The sequence below is a fragment of the Pinus tabuliformis genome, chromosome X (genome assembly GCF_031772625.1).
Source record: "Pinus tabuliformis cultivar Carrire ecotype Pingquan chromosome X, CPIR1, whole genome shotgun sequence".
Taxonomy (NCBI): Eukaryota; Viridiplantae; Streptophyta; class Pinopsida; order Pinales; family Pinaceae; genus Pinus; species Pinus tabuliformis.
This window is the reverse complement of record NC_142308.1, coordinates 255940850-255959458: the sequence shown is the minus strand read 5'-3', so window position 1 is coordinate 255959458 and position 18609 is coordinate 255940850.

Genomic DNA, 18609 nt, shown 5'->3' with positions numbered 1-18609 from the left:
AGGAAAAGGCTATCCTCGTAGAATCAGTTGACAAAATAAATCCAGACCCAAAAGAAGTAACAGTAGAGGATGTGACTGAGGCATTTCCCGCAAAAAAGCAGCCATGGGTAACATCTTCTTCACAAGACAACCCTGATAATACCCCACAGAAAGTTTCCAAAACAGATATACTCCAACAGGAAATTGATAATCATGACAAAGTCACTAAAAACACAGTTGAAAAAGAAAAGTCTGTTACTCATAACATCAAAATTCAATCTGAAAAACCCTTTGATCTTGAGGCAGAGATTGCCAAATTGAAGATAACCATTCCTCTCTCAGAACTCGCCAAACATGATGTGTATAAACAGCAAATTAAAAAGTCCCTCAAAATGTCTGAAAATAGAGATGATGTTAATGTACTGGATGACACACCTGAGTTGCTTTTTGGACCAGAAGTTGATGGAAAAACAATAAATACAGGTGTCTTACCCTTTTATGTCAGTCTACACATCCATGACAAGATTTTACACAATGCAATGTTTGACTCAGGAGCCTCACATAACCTCATGCCTAAATCTGTAATGGAGAAACTAAACTTGGACATTACAAGACCATACAAGGACTTATTCTCATTCGACTCCAGCCAGGTCAAATGTTTGGGCCTAATCAAAGATTTGTGTGTTTCTCTAGTCCAATACCCAAATAAAACTATCCTGATGGATGTGGTTGTAGCTGATATCCCACCTAAGTATGGGATGCTTTTGTCAAGATCCTGGGGAGCCAAACTCCAGGGATCCCTCCAATTAGACATGTCCTATGCGACCATATCAGTCTTTGGGCAACCAAAGAGACTGTACAGAGAGACATTGATGAAATATGTGGTGAGCAGTGAGGATAAACCCCAAAACTTTCCTATTTATGCAATTCATTCTGACATGGATTCTTTTATCCTGTTTAATGATGATGCTTCCCCTATAGCTGATGATAAATCTTTGGTCCTGGAACAAGAAACACTCACAATTGAGCAGTCAGTTGCCCAAAACCTTGAAACTGTTTTAAAAGATAAATCACATAAAAAACAAGAATCTCAATTGCCCATTCCAAATTCAACTGAATCTCCTAATACTGCCCAAGATCAAGGCATCCTTTGGTACCTTGAGTTTGATGGCTCAGTTAACAAATTAGGAGCAGGAGCAGGGGTATGGATCCACAATAGACAAAACAATCATGTAGAGGGTCGTGCCTATAGGCTAAATTTCAGATGCACTAACAACATGGCGGAGTATGAAGGCCTTCTATTAGGGCTCAAATTAGTCAAATCCTTACAGGCAACAAGAGTGTCAATTCTAGGAGATTCTGACCTTATTATCCAACAAATGAAAGGTAGTTTTGTCACTAATGACAACAGACTGAGAGCATACAGATCTGCTGCAACTGAAATACTTAACACTTTCACTGAATCCCAACTTACTAAGATATCAAGAACTCACAACCTTCATGCACATAGTCTGGCTACGTTTGCTAGCACTTGTAAATTGCCCTTTGAGCCTAATCACTATTTCATAGCTGAGGTAAAGCACAGACCTTCTGTCCCAAACAATGTCAAAGACTGGCAAGTATTTGAAGATGATACACAGATAAATAACTTTTTAACTTTGCAACAAGAATTTTCAGGTTTAAATATTGATGTTGATGCTGTAAATGACTCACAACAACAAAGAAATCAAGGTCAAACAACTATATCAGCTAAAACAGCAAGCCAAATACTTCATCCAACAACCTTTAATAACAAGAATGTGCAAGAGCTTAAACAAATCAATCTTGATGAAATAGCTGGAGCAGAGGCTGAAGTTATAGAATTAAAAGACAATTTTTTACCCACAGGCCTGACTCCTTTGGAAGACATTTTTGACTCGAATGATATTCCTAGGAAACCAAAGATGCAGCCCCTAAATACTGCCATTGAGGAATGCAACATTGGAACAATTGAAAAACCCAAGATAATAAAACTATCAAAGTCTTTGCCCCCTGATCAGAAGCCGAAGTATGTTGACCTCTTTAAAGAGTTTCAAGATGTGTTTGCATGGAGTTATGATGACTTAAAATCTTATGATACTTCAGTCATTCAACATACTATTCCTCTCAAACCAAATCAAAAGCCTTTCAAGCAGAAACAAAGGGGAATTAACCCGATTCTTCTTCCTTTGATTGAGAAAGAGGTACAAAAAATGTTTGAAGCAGGTATTATAGCACCCATTAGATTTTCAGAGTGGATTTCTAATCTTGTCCCTACAAGGAAGAAAACAGGTGAAATTAGGCTTTGTGTTGACTTAAGAAATTTGAATCAAGTATCCCTCAAAGATAATTACCCCTTACCTAAAATGGATCACATCCTCCAAAGAGTGGTGGGAGCTTCAAGAATTTCATTACTTGATGGGTTTTCAGGCTTTAATCAAATCCTGGTCCACCCGGATGATCAGGATAAAACAGCATTCACAACCCCTTGGGGAACATTTAAATATGTCAAAATGCCTTTTGGACTGAAAAATGCAGGGGCTACCTTTCAACGAGCAATGGATATTGCCTTTGCCAAGGAGATACATGATTTCCTAGTTGTTTACCTGGATGACCTCACCCCTTTTTCAAAATCTGACCAAGAGCACCTTAAACACCTAAGGCAAATATTCATGACATGTAGGAAATATGGCATTTCCTTAAATCCCAAAAAGTCTCTGTTTGGTCTAGAGGAGGGTAAACTGCTAGGCCACATTATTTCAAAAGAGGGGATTAGAATTGATCCAGACCGGATTCAAGCCATTCTACAAGTCCCACAACCAAGAAATGTAAAGGAATTGCAAGCCTTTTTGGGAAAAATCAACTTTTTAAGAAGATTTATCCCAAACCTAGCAGAATTGATAAGGCTGCTAAACCACATGTTGAAGAAAGATTCCAAAGTAAAATGGACGATGGAGGCCAAACAGGCCTTTGAGGGCATCAAGACCACCTTGACTCAAACCCCAGTCCTTACAAGCCCCCAATTTGATAGGGATTTCATTATTTTCTCCTTTGCCTCCCAGCATACTATTGTTGTTGTTTTACTGTAGAAGGATGATCAAGGGAATGAGAAGCCCATTGCCTTTTTCAGCCGAGCCCTTAGAGATGCACCCTTGAAGTATCAGATCATGGAAAAGTAGGCCTATGCCCTGGTTAAGGCCATTAAAGATTTTAGAGTTTATATTCTATACTCTCATGTCACTGCTTATGTGCCAAATGCTATTGTGAAAGACATATTGACTCAAGAAGGGCTAGAAGGCAAAAGAGGCAAGTGGATTGCTAGCATTCTTGAGTATGATATTGAGATAAAACCCACTAAGCTGATAAAAGGACAGGGTTTAGCCAAATTAATGTCTGAAACAAATTTTCAGGCCTTAGACATCAATGAACTGGACAATGAACCGGAGCTGGCGACTCCACAGATCAATATAGCCTTTGAACAATCCCCCTGGTATGCTGATATTTGTTATGTATTGCAAAACCTGTGTGCTCCCCCAGGGTTGTCCAGAACTAAAAGCAGATTTCTAAGAATGAAAGCTTCTAAATTTTGTGTTGCAGATGGTGCCTTATTGTGGAAAAATCATGAAGGTATATTGCTTAATTGTTTAACTGTGAATCAAACTGACAGTGTTATGAGAGATTTTCATGTAGGGGATTGTGGAGGACATCTGTATTGGAAATCTACTGTGGATAAGATATTAAGGGCTGGCTACTATTGGCCTGTTATATTTGCAGATGTCAAGAAATTTGTTACTTCATGTCATAAGTGTCAGCTATTTGAAGGCAAAAGAAAATTGCTACCATTACCCCTTAAGCCCATTTCAACAGAGAGGCCCTTTCAACAATGGGGCTTAGATTTTATTGGGGAGATTCATCCTTCATCTTCAGGTCAGCATAAATGGATTTTAACAGCCACAGATTATTTTACCAAGTGGATTGAGGTTGTTCCATGCAGACAAGCAAATGACTCCACTATCATTCAATTCCTTGAAACTAATATTTTGTCCAGATTTGGTTGCCCTGAAAAGATCATTACAGACAATGCTGCTGCTTTCAGATCTAAGAAAATGGTCAACTTTTGCCATAAGTTTCATATCACTTTGGGCCACTCCACAGCATGCTATCCTCAAGGCAATGGTTTAGCTGAATCATCTAATAAGAGCCTCATGAACATCATCAAGAAGATATTGGACGTAAACAAGAAAAATTGGCACAAAAAGCTTGTAAATGCCTTATGGGCAGACAGATTGACGACCAAGAGATCTATTGGGACCAGCCCATATGAATTGGTTTATGGTATGGAGGCCAAGTTTCCCTCATCACTATGGGTTCCTGTCATCAAGTTACTACAAGAATTTCTAGCTGAGCCCAATGATATACAAAGAAGAATTAACCAAACCATCTGTTTGCAACAAACTAGAGACCAAGTGTACAACAGGGTTCAGGTTCTGCAAGAGAAACTCAAGAAATTTTTTGACAAAAGAACCAAAGCAGAGGATTTTTTCATTGGGAATAAAGTGCTGAGATGGGATTCAAGAAGAGAGGACAAGGGAAAACATGGCAAATTTGATTCCCTCTAGAGAGGACCCTTTGTTATTCAAGCAGTGCAAGGAAACAACACATATTTCTTAAAAAATCTGGATGGCACTGTGGTTGAAGAGGGCCCTGTGAATGGCCGAATGTTAAAGCATTATTTTGACTACTTTCCATGTATATAACCCAAGGCTGCCTTGTACATTAATAGTTTTTTTTAGTAGTTTGTTTTCAGCAGGCAAATAGAGTTCCAGTTTCACAAATTTTGGGAATGATCAAGGGAAAAGGTACTACTTCAAGTTTTTTGTTTTGCCTGGCAAAGCTCCAATTTTGGTCATCTAGGAAGAAAAAGTTCCTAACTTTGGCAAAGGGAAAGGACCAAGGCATTTTGACCTGCTGTTCTTGGTCTTTCATATGGAAAAACCATCCCCAAGTGGAGCCACTGTTAGCCTCCTATACCAATAGGTTTCATATATCATGATTGGCAGGGGAAATTCCAAATATGTTCTTCTTTGATGATGTAAAGATTCCATATTTGTGTCTAAAACACATCTGTAAACAATTTTGTTCATGTCCTACTTGTTGATGGGTGATCCAACAGTGTAATCTGGGTCATGCCATGTTTAAATTGATGTTGTAGAATAGAGAATGAGAATCTGTCCAAACAGTTTAATCTTGGCAAATTAATAGTTAGGTAGAGAATAAAGGTGCCCAACTGCTTAATCTGGGCCGTTGGAAGTAATAAGGGTAGTCTTAGATAGAAAGGCATTTGAAAAAGAAAAAGAAAAGAGCAATTGAGGGTTTGCAAGTCCAAATGCACCCTCCTTGAAGTAATAAAAAATGCTAGGTACTAAGATGGGTAGGTAGACAGGGGTTGCAGAAGCTTGATTTCCTTCACATTGTTGGCCTTGACAAAGAAAGCATATATTGCCAAGAATAGAGATATCTACTCAGCATCTTGATAACAAAGCATGGAAGCATGTCTAACTTCCCCATCATTCCCCACAAAACTTCTTTCTAACATCCCCTCAGTGGACCAGTGGGATCTCCTCATCCAGTCCTAACATCACTCTAAGATTGCAGCAACATCAAGCCAAGGTGTTGGTCTCCATCACACAAGAAAGCCACATTTCCTATGTAAAATCATTCCCCACTCTCATATGCTTCCAAACCCAAGTTTACTTCCTAAGCTTAGCCTTCAGTTCTTCTTTCACCCTTTAAATCCATATTAACCTCTAATCTTACTATATAACTCCCTAACTTTTCCCCTTCCCCTAGTATTATAGCATTTTTATGCAAACAATCCCAAAATATGTATATATCCTCCCCTTGGGCAATTTAGCCATATACCCTAAAGTGTGAAAGTATAATAAAGTTGAATTCTAATGTAAATTGATGTACATGCTGTATTTGGGGATTAAATTAACATCTGGTTGATTTAATAGCCCTAACCCACCTTACAAAGTTGTAAATTCATGTTCCTCCCGATTTGTTTAAAAAAAAAAATTTGCAAAAACCCACTCTAGCCGTTTACCCAATGTTTTATATCTCGGCGCGTTTTACCAAAAAAAAAAACAACAAAAAAATAATTAAAAAGTCGCCGGGTCCCGCCGTATCGCGCTGGCATTTTCACTGTCCGTCATCCGTCGGATCCGGGCCCTCCCATCCGACAGTCCTCGGCGATTTCGGACCACCCCCGCTGTCCGGCCTTTAGCGCCCGAAATTGTCAGTCGGCTGACGTATTCCCTGGGGCGCGTGTCAGTTCCTGATTGTATCGGGCGGCTTCCGACAAATACCGAGCCTGTACCAAAAGCGGTCTGATAAAACCGCTTACCGCCATCCCTTTCCAGCCCATGCCAGCATCACGTCAGCGTTACGTCAGCGGGTCATGTCAGCGCCTATATTACCTGTCAATCCGACATGGCTGCCCCGTCACTCGTCCACCTCAGCCCAGTCATGCGTCACCACGTCATCCCGCCGTACCCGGACCTGACCAATGACGTCATGCTGACGTCATTCATAAAAGGCGCCAAAAATCTATTTTTTCCATATTGCGCACAAAAGTCATGTTTTTTCCTCATTTTTTATCGAAAGCGTTTTCTGTCGCCTGCATGCCATTCTACGTCGTTTTCGCCAACCTCCGGAAATTTCAACCCTGAGCTGCTGCCGCCGCGGATTCACCACTGTCAACACCCCACCGGCTGCGTAATTGCCAGGTATTTACCATTCCTCTGCGCAACCTGGTTTTCAGTCCTCCACTGTTAAAAAATTCAAAAATTAACCAGTCAATTTCCCTGTAACTGCAAAACTAAACTAAAAATTTATCAGAGGAGCGTCCCGGCTCTAAACCCTTTCAATTCCCGCACTCACTGCACCATTTTGGCTCAGACCCTTTGTCAAGAATTCCTCACTTCGCAAGGCAAACCACTGCATTATAATTCATCCTTTTCGCCTCTCTCAGCAGCATTTTACCTCTGTTTCACCCAATCTACCCCTTTTTCTCTCTGCAAATTACTTTATCCATCAAAATTCATTGTTCAGTGTTACCTTTGTTCAAAAGTCAAGTACAATTCAACTCCAAGTGACAACTAAGCAATGGAGGCCCCTGTGGCATTAAACATTGCACCTCTGAATGCCCCACATAAGAACCTAGAATGGTTGGCCCTTGCTGACCGGGATTATCAAATGAAAGAAACGGTTGAAATAAGCAACAAATATCACATAGAAACCGTTTGTGAGCTGAAGAAGAAACACATAAGTGGTGCTGATGACATAGGTATCTGGGAGTCCAACTTGCCCATCTATTACCTTCCACAAGTGAATGTGTTCCCAGACTTCATCCATCAGTGTTGTGAACACTATGAACCCACTCAAAGAGCAGTTTTGGCTCCATCTGGGACTGTTTTATTTCACATCACTCCTCAATCCATAAATGAGATGCTAAGCTTTGAGCCAACTAAACCCCTGGTGCCCCTTTCTATGAATTTTCTACTCAAACAAGGTGCCAAGCTGCCCAGCTCAGAGGTCACAAGGATTGGCCAGTTGTTCATGCAGCCAGATTACCAGCCCCGGCAACCTCCTCCTTATCTGCATGTTTGGTTCAATGAAACAGGGAGGCTGCTAGTGGATATGATATCCTACATCTTGGGTTACAATACCAGTGAGTATGTGGATGAAACAATCTTGGTAATGCTATCCATGTTCGCTCCAGGACATCCCACTGTTGTCCAGTGTGATTATGCCACATTCATTGCTGACAGAATTCATGAGCAATTCATGAATCTGGAGAGAGAGAGGGTATTTAAATTTACCTCATACATATATCACTTGATATTATACAATCAGCCTGACAGTTTCCCTATTTTTCTCAAAAATCTGGGTGCAAAAGGAAACAGGAGGTCAGTGATATTCTGGACACCAGTCTGTCACCATATCTTTTACTCTCCATACAACTACTGTGAGTTCATTGATCTGTTCATTCATCCAGCCTTGTCCCTGCTACAGAGTTCTCCTCCTCCTAGACTCACCGATGAAATGCAGAAGATCCTCCAGCTGTCAAAGAACTATAGCATTGGAGATTGGTACTTCTACCAAGACCACACAGTTATCAGAATATATGGCTGTAAGCTAGCCCCATACAAACTGCCAAAGTACGTTCCCATGAGACTTTTTTCCCTAGAGTACTTTCGGTAATTTGGCAATTCAGACATGGTACACTTTCATAGCAAAAATAAGAAAGCACAGCTGAAAATTAAGCACCAACTGGGTCCATTCATATTTAATAAGAGGGAAGAAGCTTGGGGAGAGGCAGACAAGATCCTAAAAAGCCTCCAGCTCAAAACAAGCTTCTATTGGGCACCATATGACCCTAATCATTTCATAAGCCTCAGAAGAATCAAGTATAGGCTTGCTACCTATGATCATTTTAGCATTCCACAAATTGAAAAATATGCTAATCAACTAGAGTGGAAAGAAGGCACATTAATGGAGAATTATTCTGAAGAAGAACTAGCAGAAAGAGCAATTAAGAATTTAGAAAAAGCAGTTGACTTGGAACATTTTGGACAGGTTTGGTCTCCAGCCACTCGGCATCTTGGAGGAAGTGCCTCATCTTCCACTGTTCCCCAGCAGTTTGCCCAAGCAGCTGGTCAAGCAGCAAACATAGCTAAAGGCAAAGAGGTACAACAAGAGGAGTCACTTCCCAATTTGGAGCAGCAAGTAGAGCAGCAAGAAGAAATGGCTGAGGCACCTGCCTCCACAGAGCAACAAACCCAAGAGCAAATCCCTCCAAGGCAGGAGGTAACAGTTGAAACTACAATTTTACAGACACCTGCAAATGAAGAAAGAATGAGGAAAAGAGATAGGCAAGAAGAAACTCCTCTCACTACTTCAACGGATCAACCAGGGGAAAAGCGACAGAGGCTAAATCCCTTCTCTGAGGAGGAAATGCCTGAAAGACCAACTGATACTATGCTCCCTCCTAGCATCGAAACATCGGCCAGCTCCTTACAGCAAGAGCAAGAAATGCAAGGAGGAGCAGAAGTAAGTTCTTCAAGGCAGCGAACCAAGGCAGAATCTAGTATCAAAAAGCAGTTCACAGACATAAAAGCAAGAAATGAGCCGGTTAGATACCAGCTCTATAACCAACTGCTCAGAATGGCACCAACCAATCAGGAGAGACTCATGTCAGCCTATGATATTCAAGAAGGGAAAATGACTCTCAGTCATTTTAGACCTACCATGCAGCATCCTCAGTCAGCGGCAGACTACATTAGAACTAACTTGGAAGTGTTTGCCAAAGACATCCACCCCATGGATCAGATTGAGCTACACAAGCAAACCGGGGAGATGGTCTACTCAACCTTGGCTGATAAAACTCTATTGGCACACAGGTTACAAAATTCTCTACACAATACTGCTGCTCAGCTGGAACTAGAAAAGGCATCATCTCAAGCCAAGGACAACAGAATCAAGTCCTTGGAAGAAATTATTATAGAACTAGGACATGATCCAAATGATCCTAAGGGTGTGCAGGCCTTGATGAAGAAAAAAGATGAGGATATAGCAGCTTTGAGAAAGCAGATCAAGATACCACCTACTCATCACCCTCAGACTGAAGGGGTTGCAGAACAAAAGAAAGACCAAGATGTGGTTGCTCTACTCTTGACCTTACATAAGAGATTGGTGGAAACAGAGAGTGCTTTGGAGGCGAGCCTAAAGCAAAGACAGGAAGAGCAAGCAACTCGGCCACCACCAGCAATCATAAATATTGAGGATACTCCTCAAATAATAGCTCCACCAGCTCCGCCCACCGGGCAAACATCGGAGGCAGGCCCTTCAGGCTCAGCACCAGCATCAGAAGGGACAACACAGGTAGCAGCATCAGAACAGGTACCCAGCCTCAGCATGCAGAATATGATGAAGGAGCTTGAAGCTCTAGAAGTACAGATGGCTGAACTGAAAGAGGCTAAAGAAAAGTTAGCCAAGCTTGAAGAGAAATATGACAAATCCAAGCAGAATTTGGCTGAAAGAGTAAGGGAGATAAGAGCTCTTGAGAAAAGAATAGAGGAGTTAGAAAAAGAACTTACTTTGGATAAAACTATAGGTGAAATCAAGAAGATTCTATGGGCTAACATTGATCAATCCATTACAGACCAATGGCAGTCCATTGAAACAATCCATGAGCAAATGGATCTCCTGAGCAGGGCAAAAGCAGAAAATCAAAGAGCCCGGGCATCCCTGGGGAATATGCCTGAAATAGCCAACAGAATGATTCAAGTCCTCAACAATCGCGCTGGCCTTCAGCTAGCAAGAATGGGTGTCAGAGATAGAACTAATACCATTTTACTAATAAATAGGGTGCTCACCTTGAGGAACTATGTGCAGACATTGGACAGAAGGTGTCAAGAAATGCAGACAGAGGTAAATGAATTTATTGCAAAAATCACAGCATTGCATAACAGAGGTCTTCCTAGCTTGGTAACTAGTGCAGGAAGATTATTATCACATGAACATTATGCCAAGAGGGTCAACAATTATGCAGCAAATCAAATAACAGCATCCGCAAGCATTTCAGAGGAAACATGGCCCCCATCTGGGCAGACTCTCTATGAAAAGTTGGAAAAAAAAAAAATATTGAGCATGAGATCAAGCACCTTTTTGAAGTGCCTCCAAATTACTACAAATATACTGAAGCTGATGAAACTCTGATTAAAATACAGAGACACCAATTGCCTACTGAAGATTGGTGGAGAGGCATGATAGAAACGTTGCTCTGATAAATCAAATTTTGTTTGTAGTCTTTTTGATCAATCTCGAGTCAGCATTTTCAAAAGACTCACATGTTCAATCTACCTGGGCGGCAATAGAAAGAGCAGCTGGATAACAAGGATAATGACTTGGCACAAATAAACGAGTGCGGATGACGGGGCTAAAGCAGTCACGCCGTGATAAAGCAGCAAAAGGCGAAATTCCTCGAAATGGATGCAAAGCACTCGGCCGGCCCAGTTGGCTGCAAAGTCAAAGAACTCTGACAGAAATGAACAGCTGTTGTTTGTCTATTTTAATGGCAATAACTGTTGTATCTACTATTTTTGAAAGTTGGTAAGAAAGTTATGAGTTAATGACTCATCTTTCAGATATTTTGTGAAACACTTTTGTATATATATCCCCACGAATAACTTATTTGGGGTTGTTGATTTTATTCTGGAGAGCTCCGCTGTATCTTCTCAGAGTTGAATACAAGAAGCTGTTGGTGTTTTCAATTTGGCTTTGCTTGGACATGTTGTGATGAGATTGCTGGCTACTGCAGGATTCCCGTGTTATCTCGTGATACAATAAGTTTCTTCTGAACTGTGTTTTGTATTTTCTCTGTTTGCTGAAACCATCTATATTATATGTTTAATACTCTTAGCAGTAAGGAAAAAGAATAGTTTAGGATTTGTCCATTGAGGCACCCTAAACTCAATCTTTGTTGCTAATTATGTTTTCTTCAGAACTAGTTATAAATGTGGAATTCTTAAATGCTCCCATTTTCTCTAAGTTTACATGGTGAAATCTATTCAGGAATTCTTAACTGCTCTTGAATAAATATTCAACCCTTTATACTCGTTTTCACAGTGAAAGAAATCTTCATTGCCTTTCATTGTGTCGGTTCTTACTGTTTTTCCTTTAAATCAAAAGTTTGTTTCATGAATACCTGTCTGGCTCTGCAGTAACACTATCCTTATCACATACCCCAAGCAACATACAATCATGGACTCCCATTGCCCAATGGAATAAAACTCTCTGAACATTGCATGCCCCTCTTTAGAGCCTATCATTCAACCAAACTTCAAACAAAATTCAGTGTTTCATAGCTAGCCTAAAATTCCCAAAACAAAGCTAAATCAGAAAGAGAGAGCCCTCTCTGATTGCAGGTAGGCTAGGACCTGCAATCCAAAGATTGGTTTGTGGTTACCTCGGCCGTATTCCCTTAGGAGTCAAAGGGAACAACCTGAGTGATAACAAGACGGAAAAATATGGAGAGCCAAAATGGTGATGCGTTGTTTGTACGAGGATAGTCCCAGAACAAAAACAAAAATAAGTCATTGAGTGGGAGATCTAAATCTAGAGGGAGATCTAAATCTCCAGGAAAACTTGTAAACGTGGTGTGTTGGAAATGCGGAAAGGAAGGGCACTACAAAAGGGACTGTAAATCTAAAGCTTCTGACAAATGAAAGGGATCTAATGATGCTCCTTCTGCAGAGGCGAAAACCACCTCAGATGAAGGTGGGGATGTGTACTTGCATTCTTCAAGTAAACATGTAGATCATGAGGCATGGTTGATTGACTCAAGTGCATCCTTTCACTTCACTCCCCATAGAGAGTGATTTTGCGAGTATGAGAAATACGATGGTGGTGATGTCTTCTTGGGGGATGACAGGAAGGCTAGAATCATTGGTCGTGGAAAAGTAAAGTTGAAGTTTCAAGGTGGAAGAGTTAGAACACTTCCAGGTGTTCTGCAAATTCCTGCATTAGCCAGAAATCTGATTTCTGTAAGCAAGATGGATGATGTAGGTGTAAAAATAGTGTTTGAGAAAGATACCTACAAGATGGTTCAGGGGGCACTGGTATTGGTGCGGGGAGTTCGGAGTGGAACTTTGTACAAGCTGTAAGGTAGCACTGTTGTTGATGGGTGCAACAGTTCTGTGGTTCCTGAAAGTGGAGTAGAAAATCTAGTGGTCTCTGGAGAGAAGACCATGTTGTGGCATCAAAAGCTTGGACATATTGGAGAGTAGGGCCTTCAAATACTTCATGGTAAAGGTATGGTAGAAGGTATGAGTAATAGCTCTCTGGATATTGATTTCTATGAAAATTGTGTATATGGGAAGCAGAATTGGGTGAGTTTCCCCTTTGGTGGTAAGAGGGAAAAATAGATATTAGATCTTGTGCACAGTGATGTGTTTTTCCCTGTGAAGGTTCCATCACTGGGTAAGTCTGTGTACTATGTATCATTTATAGATGACTTCTCAAGAAATACATGAATATATTTCCTTAAGAAGAAATCTGAAGTCTTTGACAGGTTTAAAGAAATTAAGGCTCTGGTGTAAAACCAAATAGAGAAGAAGATAAAGGTGCTGAGGATAGATAACGGTGGAGAGTTTTGCAGTAAGGAATTTGAAGAATTTTGTAAGAAGTGTGGTATAGCATAGTAGAATACTACTCCATATACACCTCAGCAAAATGGAGTTGCAGAAAGAATGTATAAGACGTTGATTGAAAGGGCAAGAAGCATGCTCAGTGGTGGCAGGTTAGGACAAGAATTCTGGGCAGAGGCTGTGGAGACAGCATGTTACCTGGTCAACAGATCACCTTCATCAACGTTGGAGGATAAAACTCCACAAGAGGTATGGACTGGTAAGAAACCCTCTCTTTCACATCTAAGGGTATTTGGATGTGATGCATATGTACATGTTCCAAAGGAGAAACGAACCAAGCTGGATAGTAAATCTGAAAAGTGCATCTTTATTGGGTATAAGGATGGTTTAAAGGGTTATAAGATTTGGAACCCAGCAACAAGGAAGGTTGTGTATAGCCAAGATGTGGTGTTCAGAGAGGTGAAAGATGTTATTAAACATGAATTCCAACGAAAGGAACCTGAGAAGATAGAGTTTGAGCTAAAGGAGGAAGAATCGGACTTTACAATAGAGGAGGAATCAGAAGATGAAGAGCCACAAACTCCGAGTGTGAGAAGATCAGTTCGAGAAAGAAGGAAGCCAGAAAGGTATATCCATCTACTTTCTGTTCAAATTTTGCTTTATTTATTACTGATGAAGATGCCAGAACTACGAAGGAAGCAGTAGATTCAAAGGATGGAAAACTCTGGAAAAAGGCCATGGTTGATGAAATGGCATCTTTGCACAAAAATGAGGCTTGGGATCTGGTGGAGTTGGCGGCTGGAAGGAAGCCCATTGGCAACAAATGGGTGTTCAATAAGAAGACAAATGCAGAAGGAAATGTGGAGAAATACAAAGCTCGGTTGGTAGCAAAAGGTTATTCCCGGGTGCTGGGAATTGATTTTGGTGATATTTTTTCTCCTGTTGCCAAAGTAACTTCTATTAGATTACTTTTATCTATTGCTACTGCTTTTGATTTTGAGGTAGAACAGATGGATGTGAAGACAACATTTCTTCATGGGGATCTAGAAGAGGAGATCTACATGAAGCAATCTGAAGGCTTTGCGGTGAAGGGTAAGAAAGAACTGGTATGCAAGTTAAAGAAGTCCCTGTATGGGTTAAAACAATCACCAAGGATGTGGTATCAGAAATTTGATACATTTATACGAGGACTTGGCTTCACTAGAAGCAAAGCAGATCACTGTGTGTATTTTAAATTAATTGGTGACTGTGTTATTTATCTGGTCTTGTATGTGGATGATATGTTGCTGGTTGGAAATGACAAGGAAATTATCCAGGATTTGAAGACCCAATTGTCCTCAAAATTCGACATGAAATATCTTGGTGCTGCAAACTATATTTTGGGCATAGAAATTAAAAGAGATCGGGCAAAGAGAAAACTCTAGTTAAACTAGAGGAAGTATGTTGAGACAATATTGTAGAGGTTTAATATGCAGGATAGTAAACCGATGAAGGTTCTTATTCTTGTAGGTGTAAATTTATCTGTTGAACAGTGTCCCAAGACACAAGAAGAGGAAGAGGATATGTCCCGTGTTCCATATGCAAGTGCAGTTGGTAGCCTAATGTATGCAATGGTCTATATTAGACTAGACATTGCACATGCAGTCAGAGTATTGAGTAGATTTATGTCAAAACCATGGAAGGATCATTGGACAACAGTGAAGCAGATTTTCAGGTATTTGCGTGGCACTAAAGATTATGGTTTGTGCTACCAAGGAAGACCAGGATTGGATAGATTTTTGGATATCCATGGCTTTGTTGATGCAGATTGGGCTCGAGATTTGGATCAGAGAAGATCTACAAGTGGGTATGTGTTTAACCTATTTGGAGGTGCAGTCAGTTGGATGAGTAAGAAACAATTTGTAGTGGCACTATCAACTACAAAGGCAGAATACATGGTAGCCACTCATGCAAGCAAGGAAACAATTTGGTTGCAGAGATTGTGTTCAAGTATGGGGTTAGTACAGGGAGCTATAATGATAGACAGTGACAGCCAAAGTGCAATTTTCTTGGCAAAGAACCCTTCTTATCATTCAAAGACAAAGCACATTGATGTTCAATATCACTTTGTGAGGGATATGATAGAAGACAAAAAGGTGTTGCTGGTAAAGGTGAACACTTTGAAGAATACTATAGATGCATTGACAAAATCTGTGAGCTCTGAGAAGTTCTCCTAGTGTAGAGAAACAATGGGCATTTCAGGGCTGGAAAAATGACTAATCTCTCCTGTGGCCCCCTATGGAAAGAAAACAAAAAGTGGGAGAATGTTGGGTTGTGTTATATTCTTTCCACGACTAACCTACATAGTGAACCGGGGGGTTAGAGGGGGGCAGAGCCCCCCCTTTGTTGCACTGATTGCGTAGCGGGGGGGTCACAAGGGGGGCGGCAGCCCCCCCTGTCCGAGGGGTTTGAGGGAGCTGGTAGTCCCCCTCTACGGGTTCCAAGGCAGCGCCCCGGGAAAAAAAAATAAAAAAATTGGACCCTATATTAGGTTGGGCAAACCTACCTATGGTTTTCGGTCCATGGTATTGGATGCTTCGACATGTATAAATATGTATTGTAACAATGAAAGGAACATAATGAAAAATCACACTGGTAGTCCCGGTTTTAGGTTCCAGGGGAAAATCTCTGCGTATATGTGTTTTATGTGTTATGCTCTTGCATTGTTTATTTTTTTATGTTTTAGAATTCGTATGTAGGTAATTTCTGTACGGGGTTAAAACCTACAAATGCTTCATACCAGGCATCAATGTTGAAGCCTTTGGAAAATCTTTTATTATTGTGAAACCCCTTTAGATTATTTCGCTTACATGAGAATGGCACACCTTAACTACTACAATGACAGGCTTCTCTTATGGATATAGATTCTTATTTAGTAATTTCCTAGTGAACCTATGCAACGCTACCAAATTTCATTGGTTTATCTAAAAGTCCTTCAAATATTTGTTCAATTGGAAAATTGAAAGACTTACTCACAATATTCCTTGCCTTCAGAAAATTATGCACCATGGCCTAGAAACGTATCTTGGCAGTTTCACAACATATGTTTGGTAGAAATATATATGGGTGATTTTCTACCCATTATCCCCACTTAATAAAGTTTGCATGGTTAACCACTCAAAAAAGAATACCCAACCAAAGAGAATGAATTTACATATTTTCTTCTTCTACAATTGTCCCAATTACTATCGATGGTGCAAACAATATAAGAAAATGAAGCACCCTAAATACTAGTAGTAGACACTTAATGGCCATATTTATAAATATTTAAAGCCTTGCCACACCACAATAATCATTCCCTCCATAGAAGGTCTTGTCATGCAATCTCTTTCCAATCAATTCCAAACCCCCAAAACAAGGATGGAAATCTCATCCACCCTTGACCTCAATTGTCGACTACTTCTTTCCTTAGGCAGATATAGGTTCCATTGAGATTTTTTATTTTTCATATGGACTTCAATAAATTTCCTTTTAGAATCATTTGAAGTTAAACTTGGTTTCCATGTCATCCTTGGACGGTTATGCTCATCCTCATTGGAGCTCGATTCAAACAATATGTTATCTAATGTTGAAACCTTTCCCAGAAGGATCTTTTCATTCAAAAGGATAGATTGAAAGTGGGCTTCAGCTACCATAGAAACAACTAGAGCTAGGCACTAGGGAGGTTCGTATAGTGGATGTTTTGAATAAAACTATTTATGTTCTTCAAAAGAACTTGAATTCTGTTGAGATTGCAACAAGATGATGGAGCTTAGTGAAAAGAGTCGCCTTCACTAAGTGGGCCCGCAGGCTATTTTTGGCGCAAGTCTATTTTTAGACTATGTCTATTTTTAGACATATGGATCATGTCTATGTTTATGGATGATTGATCAAGTTGGGAAAATAGATGGACTTCTATTTTTGATGAAAGTGTGAGTGATCACAGTGTGAGTGATCAAGTCTATTTTTAGACTGGCTGTCAAAAATAGAAAAGTCAAATATTATTATCTCACAATAATATTTGGACTATAAACTTAATCTTATTCTCTTGGAGCACTTCAGTTTGAGCTACGGAAGTGGCACATGCAGCTGTCAGAAGGAAATTCGTTTTTCTTATGAGTCAGTTGAGTTGTTGCATGCATGACTTCAGTTAGAACTCAAGTGAGTTGAGTTTAGTGGACTGGAGGTACAGTTGATGGAGTTGTGTTCAGTTTAACTTAGTTAAACTGGTTGTAGTTAGTCTAACTGCAGATAGACTAATGATGAGTTGTTAAACTAATTATTAACTCATAATACAACTAAAGAATACATCAGTTAACTCAGTTGCATGTCAGTGCATGTTCAGTTCAACAGGGACAGGTGGTAGAGAATCAGATTGCTATCAGTTGTGACTATAGTTGTGCACCAGATCTTGCACAATCAAAGGATTGAGTATGCCAATGAGTTTGCTCACGTATTTGGCCCACATTTTAGCCTTTGCTCACGTCCACAAAGAGTGAGTGACTATTTTGCAGGTGAAAATCGAGTTTGGGAAGCAATTCTCATCAGTTCTTGAGCAGGTATTGAGCAGTGGAGGCAGGCAAGCAGTGGAAGAGATTTGGAGATCAGATCTGAGCTGTATTGTGTGTAACAGAGGTGGAGATACTTGTGAGAAGTATTATGCTGTGTAATGTTACATGACTCAATCATTAATATACAGATAGTGTGGGGTTTTTAGCGAGATGCTTTCCCCGTGATACATACTGTGTTAATGTGTGAATGCTCTTGATGTTTTTATTGTTATTGATGCTGCTATATTCTTGATCAACGTAGAGGAGCTTATGTATTGTGTATGTTTTCCGCATTAGTACATGATCAGGATAATCTCCATTGAATATGTGTTAAATTATTCAAAATTTCTACATGGTATCGGAGCTAGATGATTTGTAGGAAAAATTTCTACATGGTATCAGAGCAGCTTGATTTGTAGAAGAGATTTTTACAGGATATCAAGCGAGGGTTGATCGGAAGCAGTTGAGTTGGAGCTGGTGGAATTCGAATTTGCAGCAGTGTTGTTGAAATGTCTTTCAACGGATTGCGAATGTTATTCCAAAGCAAGAGCGACCTGGCGCTCAAGGATAAACTCAGTAACAATAAAGGTGAGAATGGATCTTCATCAAAGGTATCTGATGAAGAGAATTGTGCTTTGGCTGCCAAAGCAAAGAAGGGGAAGAACGAGAAAGCTTCTCATTCCGGTGCGAAAGGCAAGAAGCAGGATATGTCCAAAGTGAAGTGTTTTCACTGTCACCAACATGGACACTATGCCACAAATTGTCTGCAGAAGAAGAAGAACAAGCAAGCTGCTGGATCTGCAGGGGGAGAGGCCTTAGCTTCTCAGTTTGAG